This window comes from Sus scrofa, chromosome 1 (assembly GCF_054392235.1).
Source record: "Sus scrofa isolate SSC_HxYL_T2T_F1_AM1 chromosome 1, Sscrofa_HxYL_maternal_Yorkshire_Landrace_v2.0, whole genome shotgun sequence".
In the NCBI taxonomy this organism is placed as follows: Eukaryota; Metazoa; Chordata; class Mammalia; order Artiodactyla; family Suidae; genus Sus; species Sus scrofa.
The window spans coordinates 275,245,172-275,254,418 of record NC_139383.1 but is presented as its reverse complement, the minus strand read 5'-3'; the positions used below and the strand labels follow the sequence as shown (position 1 = coordinate 275,254,418).

General features: G+C 40.7%; 1 pseudogene; it reads left to right on the top strand.

Annotated features, from left to right (window-relative positions):
• Window positions 1-409: 409 nt before the first annotated feature.
• Window positions 410-1,390, top strand: LOC100157286 (olfactory receptor 1L1-like; annotated as a pseudogene).
• Window positions 1,391-9,247: the final 7,857 nt, after the last annotated feature.

Genomic DNA, 9,247 nt, shown 5'->3' with positions numbered 1-9,247 from the left:
GCCACCAGGATAACTGATGCAGAGAGAAACATCTGAGTGAAAGTAAATCATCATTCCATCAGCTGACAATGAGGATGGAAAGCAAACTACTGATCACCCTGCCATGAATTAACTACTGAAAAATCCTCAATTAGAAAATAATTTCTCCACAATCCCCCTCCCCCTTTCCTGGGAATTCTTTCTCACTCTCATTCTCTCTCCCTGTCTCTCTTTTTTCTCTTTCCCATTTCTTGTTTCCATGTACTAGTGTTACAACAGAAATCTGAAAGGAGCTTAAAATAGATATCTAATTTCTGAATTCCCAAGATTAATGGACAGAAGTCACAGTCCAGGTAGTTGTGATATTTTCAGTTGTTCTAATTGCTGATAGGAAGAATAAACAGAAAAATTCTTGGATAGAATATGCCATATGTTGGAAGAATCTTATAATGACAGCTTATCTTCAGGGGAACCCAAGACTAGGGGCAGAAATAACCCAACAAGACTCTCTGAATTCATCCTCCTGGGACTGTCCTCTTGACCTAAAGATCAGAAGCCACTCTTGGCCAGGTTTCTCCCCATCTACTTCATCACAGAGATAGGAAACCTGCTCATCATCCTGGCCATCTGCTCAGACACTCACCTCCAAACACCCATGTACTTATTCCTGAACATCCTGTCCTTTGTTGACATTTGCTATGTGACAGTCATCATCCTCAAGATGCTAATGACCTTCTAATCAGAGAAAAAACCATCCCCTAGGGTGAGTGTATGACCAATATATACCTCATAGCCTTTGTAAACACAGACAGCTAGTTCCTGGCAACCATGGCCACTGACCACATGTGGCCATATGTAATCCCTTACACTACATCACAGTCAGGAATCACATGTGCTGCATCCTGCTTCTGGTCCTGCATTTCTGCATCCCTCACTTTCTCTCCCTCCTGCACATTCTCCTGACCAACAATCTAACCTTCTGTGCCTCCAATATCATTCACCACTTTTTCTGTGACAACCAGCCAGTGCTAAAAATGTCCTTTTGCCTCCTGCTTTGTCAAGGAAATCATGACCATGACAGAAAGATTGGTGATCATAATGACCATGTTTTCATGCATCAGTTGTCTCCTATTTGAGAATCCTCATCGCTGTTCTAAAGATCCCTTCAGCTGCTGGAAAGCACACTACAGTTTCCTCCTGTGGCTCTCATCTCATGGTGGTGACCCTCTTTTATGAAAGTATTAGCTATGTCTATTTCCAGCCCCTCTCCAACTATACTGTCAAGGATAGACTAGCAACAATTATCTAAACTGTATTGACACTGTTGCTAAACCCTTTCATCTATTGTCTAAGAAACAAAGACATGAAACAGGGCTGCATGAAAGTCATCCACAAGGTGATGTGCAAATAAGAGGAGCAGAGGTCTTAGAAGAAGTCTACAAAAATCTCTTGTCCATGATTGCAGGCTTTTAATATGACTGTGATGAGATTCTGAAGGGTGGTATTTTCAATGATGTTTCATCACTGATGGAAGAAGGTTTACTGCATATATGATGAAGATAGTGTGTTGAAGCTACTCCTGAATATAATGCCTATATTCCAAGGGTCTTTCATATTACCTGCATGGGACAAGGTCTACATGAGTCCTGTTCTCTGTGCCCTGATCTGAACCTCAATCAACCTTCCATTCTTCTTTCCAGAAAATCACATCCATTTCACTTAACCCTAACTCAGCTGAAATCCATCCTTTCCTCAAGTTTTATCATTATAAACTCCCAAGTATCCTTATTCAGGCAGAGTTTTCTTATGAAGTTATTTAAAGCTGTGTGTGTGTGTGTGTGTGTGTGTGTGTGTCTATGAGAAAGTGGGAGAGGGAGAGAGTTGATTCAGCACATTAGCCTGTGGGGAGCCGAGGAGATGCTGGGACTCAAGGAAGGGACCTTGCCCAAGAAAGGGAGCTCACCTGAAATGTACAAGCTGAAGGTGGGCTTCTGGTTAGGATAAAAGCCTACCTGTAAGGTGCAAAACCGAGGGCAGGCTGAAGCCTGTCTGTATGGTGCAAAACCGAGGGCAGATTGAAGCCTGCCTCTAGGGTGAAAAACTGAGGGCAGGCCTTAGATTACACGGCTTTCATGTTGACATTGATGTGGAAGAATTGGGGCTTTCCCGGGAAAATGATTTCCATGTTTGTGCTGGAGAACAAGGATTGTTTCACGTGTAACCTAGTTTTTCCTGTTGTTTTACTTGTTATTCAGTTTTCCCTCAGTCTTTCCTATTATTTGCTTATTATTCTTCTTTTCCATTCTTATTTTCCTGTGGTGATTTGTTATTTAACAAAATTACAACAATAATATAAAAATTTCATCCTGATAGACTTTCCCCTATTCAAATCCAATTTAATTAAAAACATAGTGTTTATCTACTAACTGTTTATACTGTAAGCTTTAGAAGTTGGAATATACTACAGACTTAGGTAAAGTTAGACATATATTATACATGGTCAAAGAACCCTAGCTATGAGAGTTGTCCTTGATTTTAGAAGCTTTTTTTAATTAAATTTGCTATTTATTGTTATATTCATATATTTTATGTATTAGAGTCACTAGATTTTAGAAGCTTTTAAGTGATAGCTTAATGAAGTTGATTTTCTCATACTGTCATCCTGCCATGATGCTTTGAAGATAAGCACTAATCTAAAAACAAGACTTGTGAATGCCAAATCCTTATGTCTGTAGCTTTTTAGGAAGCATAATCTGGGAGTTAACCTTTAGAACTTGACCTTCAGGTGTACTTTTAACATTGTGGTGTAATTGAAAACTGTCTATATAAACAATCATCTATACCAATAAAATTTGAGCTGTCCAGCACTCTGAAAAAGAGACAAAGAGGCTGTCTCCATGTGTATTCACTGACACCATCCATCCCTGACAGGGTGCGCATCCCTGGCCACTGGAGCTGGACTCCAGCATTAGCCCAAGGGCTTATCAACAGCAAGATCTGTTTCCCATTATAAAGGTCAGAACAATGACTCCTTCCTCTGCATCATCTCAAAGATTCAGATCCTGACTTCTATAATTATTATATTCCAAACAAATGGAGTCAGCCCACCAGAGGACTCTTGATTAAGCAGTTCCAGGCCACTTCCTCAAGAGTACATCATCTTGGCATTCTCCTCCCTGCTTCCCACCTGGCACAGCTGAAGGTACATTAAATTCTCACCCTCCTGCCCTGTTGGTGGGAATGTAAACTGGTACAGCCACTATGGAGAACAGTTTGGAGATACCTTAGAAATCTATACATAGAACTTCCATATGACCCTGCAATCCCACTCTTGGGCATCTATCCGGACAAAACTCTACTTAAAAGAGACACAAGCACCCGCATGTTCATTGCAGCACTATTCACAATGGCTAGGATATGGAAAAAACCCAAATGTCCATCGACAGATGATTGGATTAGGAAGAAGTGGTATATATACACAATGGAATACTACTCAATCATAAAAAGGAATGACATCATGCCATTTGCAGCAACATGGATGGAACTAGAGAATCTCATCCTGAGTGAAATGAGCCAGAAAGACAAAGACAAATACCATATGATATCACTTACAACAGGAATCTAATATCCAGCACAAATGAACATCTCCTCAGAAAAGAAAATCATGGACTTGGAGAAGAGACTTGTGGCTGCCTGATGGGAGGGGGAGGGAGTGGGAGGGATCAGGAGCTTGGGCTTAGCAGACACAACTTAGAATAGATTTACAAGGAGATCCTGCTGAGTAGCATTGAGAACTCTGTCTAGATACTCATGTTGCAACAGAAGAAAGGGTGGGGGAAAAACTGTAATTACAATGTATACATGTAAGGATAACCTGACCCCCTTGCTGTACAGTGGGAAAATAAAAAAATAAATAAAATAAAATATATGTTCTTTTGTAAAAAAAAAAAAAAAAGTCTCTCCTTATGAATTTCATTTGACCTGAATCCAACTGTATCTTCCCAGGGAGGGAATATTGGGTAACAGTGACCCTAATAATAGGTGTTCCCAACTACTGGGCATCCTTCTTTCTTAATAGATTCAAGCCAACCTACTAACCTTGATTGCTTCAGAAAAAGAGCTTTTGTGTATTTGGATGTTCTGAAAAATATTAAAGTTGCTGCTAGTCCATACATTTCTTTGGCAACCATAGGTCTGTGAATTTGTTTGTTCAACAAATTTCTTGTTCTTGTCTACCATATACCAGTAACCTGGACTTAAAAACAAAGATTATGTTCTATATTATAAACCAACAATCTGATAGCCAAAAACCTATGGGATCCCAAGGAGATAAAATAACCTAGACAGTGTAAATAACCAAGCTTTTGGAGCAAAATTTTATGTTATTTGGGATTTTTCATTTATGAGGCACAGAACACCACACACAGATTTTTTTTAACTTAAGTATAGTTGGTTTACAATGGTCTGTTATTTCAAGTGTACAGCAAAGTGATTCAGTCATATGTTTTTCAAATTCTTTTCCATTATGGGTTATTATAAGATGTTGAATATAGTTCCCTGTGCTATACAGTAAATCCTGTTGTTTATGGAACACATATACTTCTAAGTAGCAGGTGCCAAATTAACAAATACCTCCAGGCTTAAGTAAGGAGAGATTTTATTTGTCAGGGGCTTGGGAAGGGTCCGAGGCAACTGGGGGAGGGCTGCTATTGCATATGGAGGCTCCCCCACAATGAAATCTGCAAAGGTCTCAAAGGTCATGCAGTAAAGGACTTTTTTTAATAGAGAGAAGGGAACAGGGCTAGAAAGAGCCATGTGTGGAGACATGGCATTAGCTGGTGAGACTGGATAGTTGATGAGGGAAAGTTTTCCTGAGATCAGGTAGTTGATGCTACAGAGGGGTATTAACGAGGGGTGTATTCTGACTCTGGCTGCAAGTGGGTAAAAGTTCAGACATTTTCCATAACACAAAAGGATGGATGAATGGCTTCCAACTCTCACCGTGTTCCAGAGATCTTTGAAAGTGTTATCATAAGGATTCACAAGGGGAGGAAAAGGAAACCTAAATCTCAACTGCACAGAGATGTTAGAGAGGAATAAGAAACCAAGCTGGCACATGGTTCAGGGACTGGAAGGTTATTCAGAGGAAAATGAAAAGACTAATATATATGGGAGCTCCCATTGTGGCACAGCGGAAATAAATCTCACTAGTATCCACAAGGATGTGGGTTCAATCCCTGGCTTCACTCAGTGGGTTGGTGATCCAGCATTATGGTGAACTGTGGTGTAGGCTGCAGATGTGGCTCAATTCTAGGTTGCTGTGGCTGTGGCATAGGCCCACAGCTGTAGCTCTGATTCTACTCCGAGCCTGGGAACTTCCATGTGCTGTGGGTACAGCCCTAAAAAAAAAGCAGAAAAAAGGAAGACTCATAAGTATGTCATATTGCTGCCCCTCCACAGCTTGTTCACAGAAGGGGGTGGTGGTCATGGGGGGCACACGGCAGCCAAGAGGATTTTTCCCCACTATTCTCACATGATGATTCACCACCTGGAGGTGAATTGGAGACTAAGTAGGAGTTAAGAAAAAGGAAAATTTCTGAAATGAAAATTTCTCTGAAACGGGCTTGTCAAAGAGTATTTTTAACAAATTGATGAAGGATCAGTGGGGTGAGAATAGTGGATTCTATTTTCTGAGAACTATTGCAAGCATTCTGTTTCATACTTTTGTTACTCTCATACTTTCTTTGGTATGTAGATAAGCTCTTGTTAAGACTTTGTTGTTGTTTTGCATTGTTTTGTTTTGTTTTTTTATGGATGCATCCTCAGCACATGGAAATTCCCAGGCCAGGGGCCAAAGCTGCAACCAGTGCCACAGTTGTGGCAACACCAGATCCTTAACCTACTGTACTGGGCCAGGGATCAAACTCAAGCCACTACAGAGACAATGCCTAACCTGCTGTGCCAGAGTGGAAACTCCTGTTGTTGCTGTTGTTTTGTTTTTTAATTTTTTATGCCTTCCTCAATTGGGAAGTATATATCCAAGTTTAGGTTTATTGATTGTTAATTTTCAATTTAAAAATAATTATTTTGTTATACTGCTTGAACAGACCAGATAATACAGAACTAGTTTATATATACAAAGGAACATAATACAGTCATTGACCTGATATTTTCAGCAGTACATTTTGGCCACACCCTTGGCATGTGAAATGCCCTGGCCAAGGGTAGAACCCATGCTGTAGCAGGAACCCAAGCCACAGCCATGACAATATTGGATCCTTAATCACTAGGCCACCAGGGAACTCCTGAAGCAACATTTTAGAAGGTTCTCTCTTTCAATTTTTGAACATGGGAAGTTGAATTAGCCTCAGAGTGTTCACGAATCCCCAGACATTAAATAGATCAGGAAACATTTAATGGTCTCCTCTCAGTAAGTGATGCTGTACTGAAACACAGCCACAATGCCCAACAGTCTAGAGAGACTATGATTAAAACTTTCTAATTCCCTCCTTCAGGGACTAATTAACTTCTTGGAGCCCTCCCTTGAATCCCAATGGCATGAATTCCAATATGTTCTTCCTCCTAAAAGAACCTGTGCCCAGATGCCTCTATCCCCAAACAGCCTGGAGACCCAGGTATCATGGTGGCCAAAACATAGTCCTCGGCAACATGGAGAGCCTCCTCTTCCTCCTCAGCAGACCCACCCAGCTCCAATCAGATATTCACATAAAGTCATTTTTTAAGATTGTGTATTAGAAAACCATTGAGAGACAATTGAAAACAAGTTTAAAAGAGAAAGACAAATGCCATATGATATCACTTATGTTTTGAATCTAATATACAGCACAAATGAACCTTTTCACAGTAAAGAAAATCATGGATTTGGAGAATAGACTTGTAGTTGCCAAGGGGGAAGAGGGGGAGTGGTATGAATTGGGATCTTGGGATTAGATGTAGACTATTATCTTTGGAATGGATTAGCAGATCCTGCTGTGTAGCACTGGGAATTACGTCTAGTCACTTATAATGGAGCATGATAATGTGAGAAAAAAGAATATATGCATGTATATGTAACTGGGTCACCATGTAGTAAAGTAGAAAAAAAATAATAATGTATTGGGGAAATAAAAAAAAAATAAAATACAAAAATAAACCTGTGGCAGTTCCACTTCCCACAATGGGGGTGTAACTCCCCACTCCTTCACGTGGGCTGTGCTTCCTGACTGTCCCCAAAGAAGACAGTATGAATTGTGGATGGGGGTAACTTTACAGTGGAGAAGCCTCACAAACACTACTTCATTTGGGTGATCAAGGTCAACCTCAACAGTCATAAATCATGGTGATAGCATCACAAGAATATCACTTGGCTGAAGTCAAGGTGTGGACTTGGCTGAGTTCCCTTCTGGAACCTCTGAAGAGGAACTATCCTTCCAAACTCATTCAGGTTTTGGTAGAATTCATTTACTTGCATTTTTAAAATAGGGGTCCCATCTCCCTGCCAGCCTCCAGGACTCCTGGAGGGAAGTCCCAATCTTTGCCATGTGGCTCCCTTTATCTACAGGTCCTCCTGGACTCCATCTCATGCTTCTGATCTTTGACTTCCTCTGTCTCTGAACTCCTACTGATATTTAAAGAAATCTCCTGTGATGAGGTCCAGCCCATTCAAATAATCTCTTTTTTTTTTTTTTTTTTTTTTTGTCTTTTTGCCATTTCTTGGGCCGCTCCCGCGGCATATGGAGGTTCCCAGGCTAGGGGTCTAATCGGAACTGTAGCCACTGGCCTACGCCAGAGCCACAGCAACACGGGATCCAAGCCGCGTCAGCAACCTACACCACAGCTCACGGCAACGCTGGATCGTTAACCCACTGAGCAAGGGCAGGGACCGAACCCGCAACCTCGTGGTTCTTAGTCAGATTCGTTAACCACTGCGCCATGACGGGAACTCCCAAATAATCTTTCTTAAAGTCACATGAGCCATATAACATAACCTCATCACAGGAGTAAAATCTATCAGATTCACTGTCCCAGAAAATATGAAAGGCATATAGACCATGGGGTAGAGCACTTGAAAGTCAGTCACCTTAGAATTCTGCCCACCATACTTCTGTTTATCTGTCACCATTCCTGAAGACATGTACAAAAGCTCAGAGGTTCTCCCGCTCACCAGAACAGATATGTGGTCATGGCAGCTACATCCTTTTATGTTAGAAAGATCACCATCCGTGCCCCTAAGACACAGTACAACCATCCTGATAAGGTTGATTGCTGCAGAAAGATAATGAGCTACTACACAGATAGTAAGAGATAATAAATAAAGTGCTATTAATAATGACAAAAAGACACTGCCTAGCACATATAAAGGACTCAATTAATGGTAATTATTACTGCTGTGATTAATTAGATCCCATTAGCCCTCTAGATACTTATTTCATGCTGATCAAGACAAAGTCAAAATACTAAACTTTTTCAAGTGAACAGCACAGTTCTAAAAAGTTGTGAAATGGCATTCTAATAATTTTGGTCTTTTAGGATTCCTTACTGGCAGTTTGTGCTCAGTATGATATTTGATTTCCCTAAGCTATTAAACAGAGTTTGATATTACTAACATCATTTGTGTCTACTTCTTTAAATAGCCATTCAGCATATAAGTATTATTAAGGCAAAAACTATAGAAACATTAAAATTGAAACCAGATCTAAGGCTATTATTTTTTCTATTATACTTAATAGGGCCAATTTCATTTCAATAAACACGATCTATCACATTACCTTAATATTGTTCATTTGAATTTTACTGAGTGTTATAGTTTTGTTTACACTTAAGTTGTAAATTTTGGTTAGTTTTTACAATTTAATTTTGCCTTGGATCATTGCTCTAGGAAGATTTCTAGCTCATGTGCATAGGGTGGTAAGAATGAAAAAACACATCCACCCACATCAGTGCTCACAAAACTGCTGTGTGAAAAGGGGAAGTGAGCCACTGCTTGTACGCTGGTACAGTGATACATTAAAACTACAGGTTCGGAGTTCCCGTGGTGGTGCAGTGGTTAACAAATCCGACTAGGAACCATGAGGTTGCGGGTTCGGTCCCTGCCCTTGATCAGTGGGCTAAGGATCCCGCATTGCTGTGAGCTGTGGCGTAGGTCGCAGACGCGGCTCGGATCCCGCGTTGCTGTGGCTCTGGTGTAGGCTGGTGGCTGCAGCTCCGATTCGACCCCTAGTCGGGGAACTTCCATATGCCACTGGAGCAGCCTAAGAAATGGCAAAAA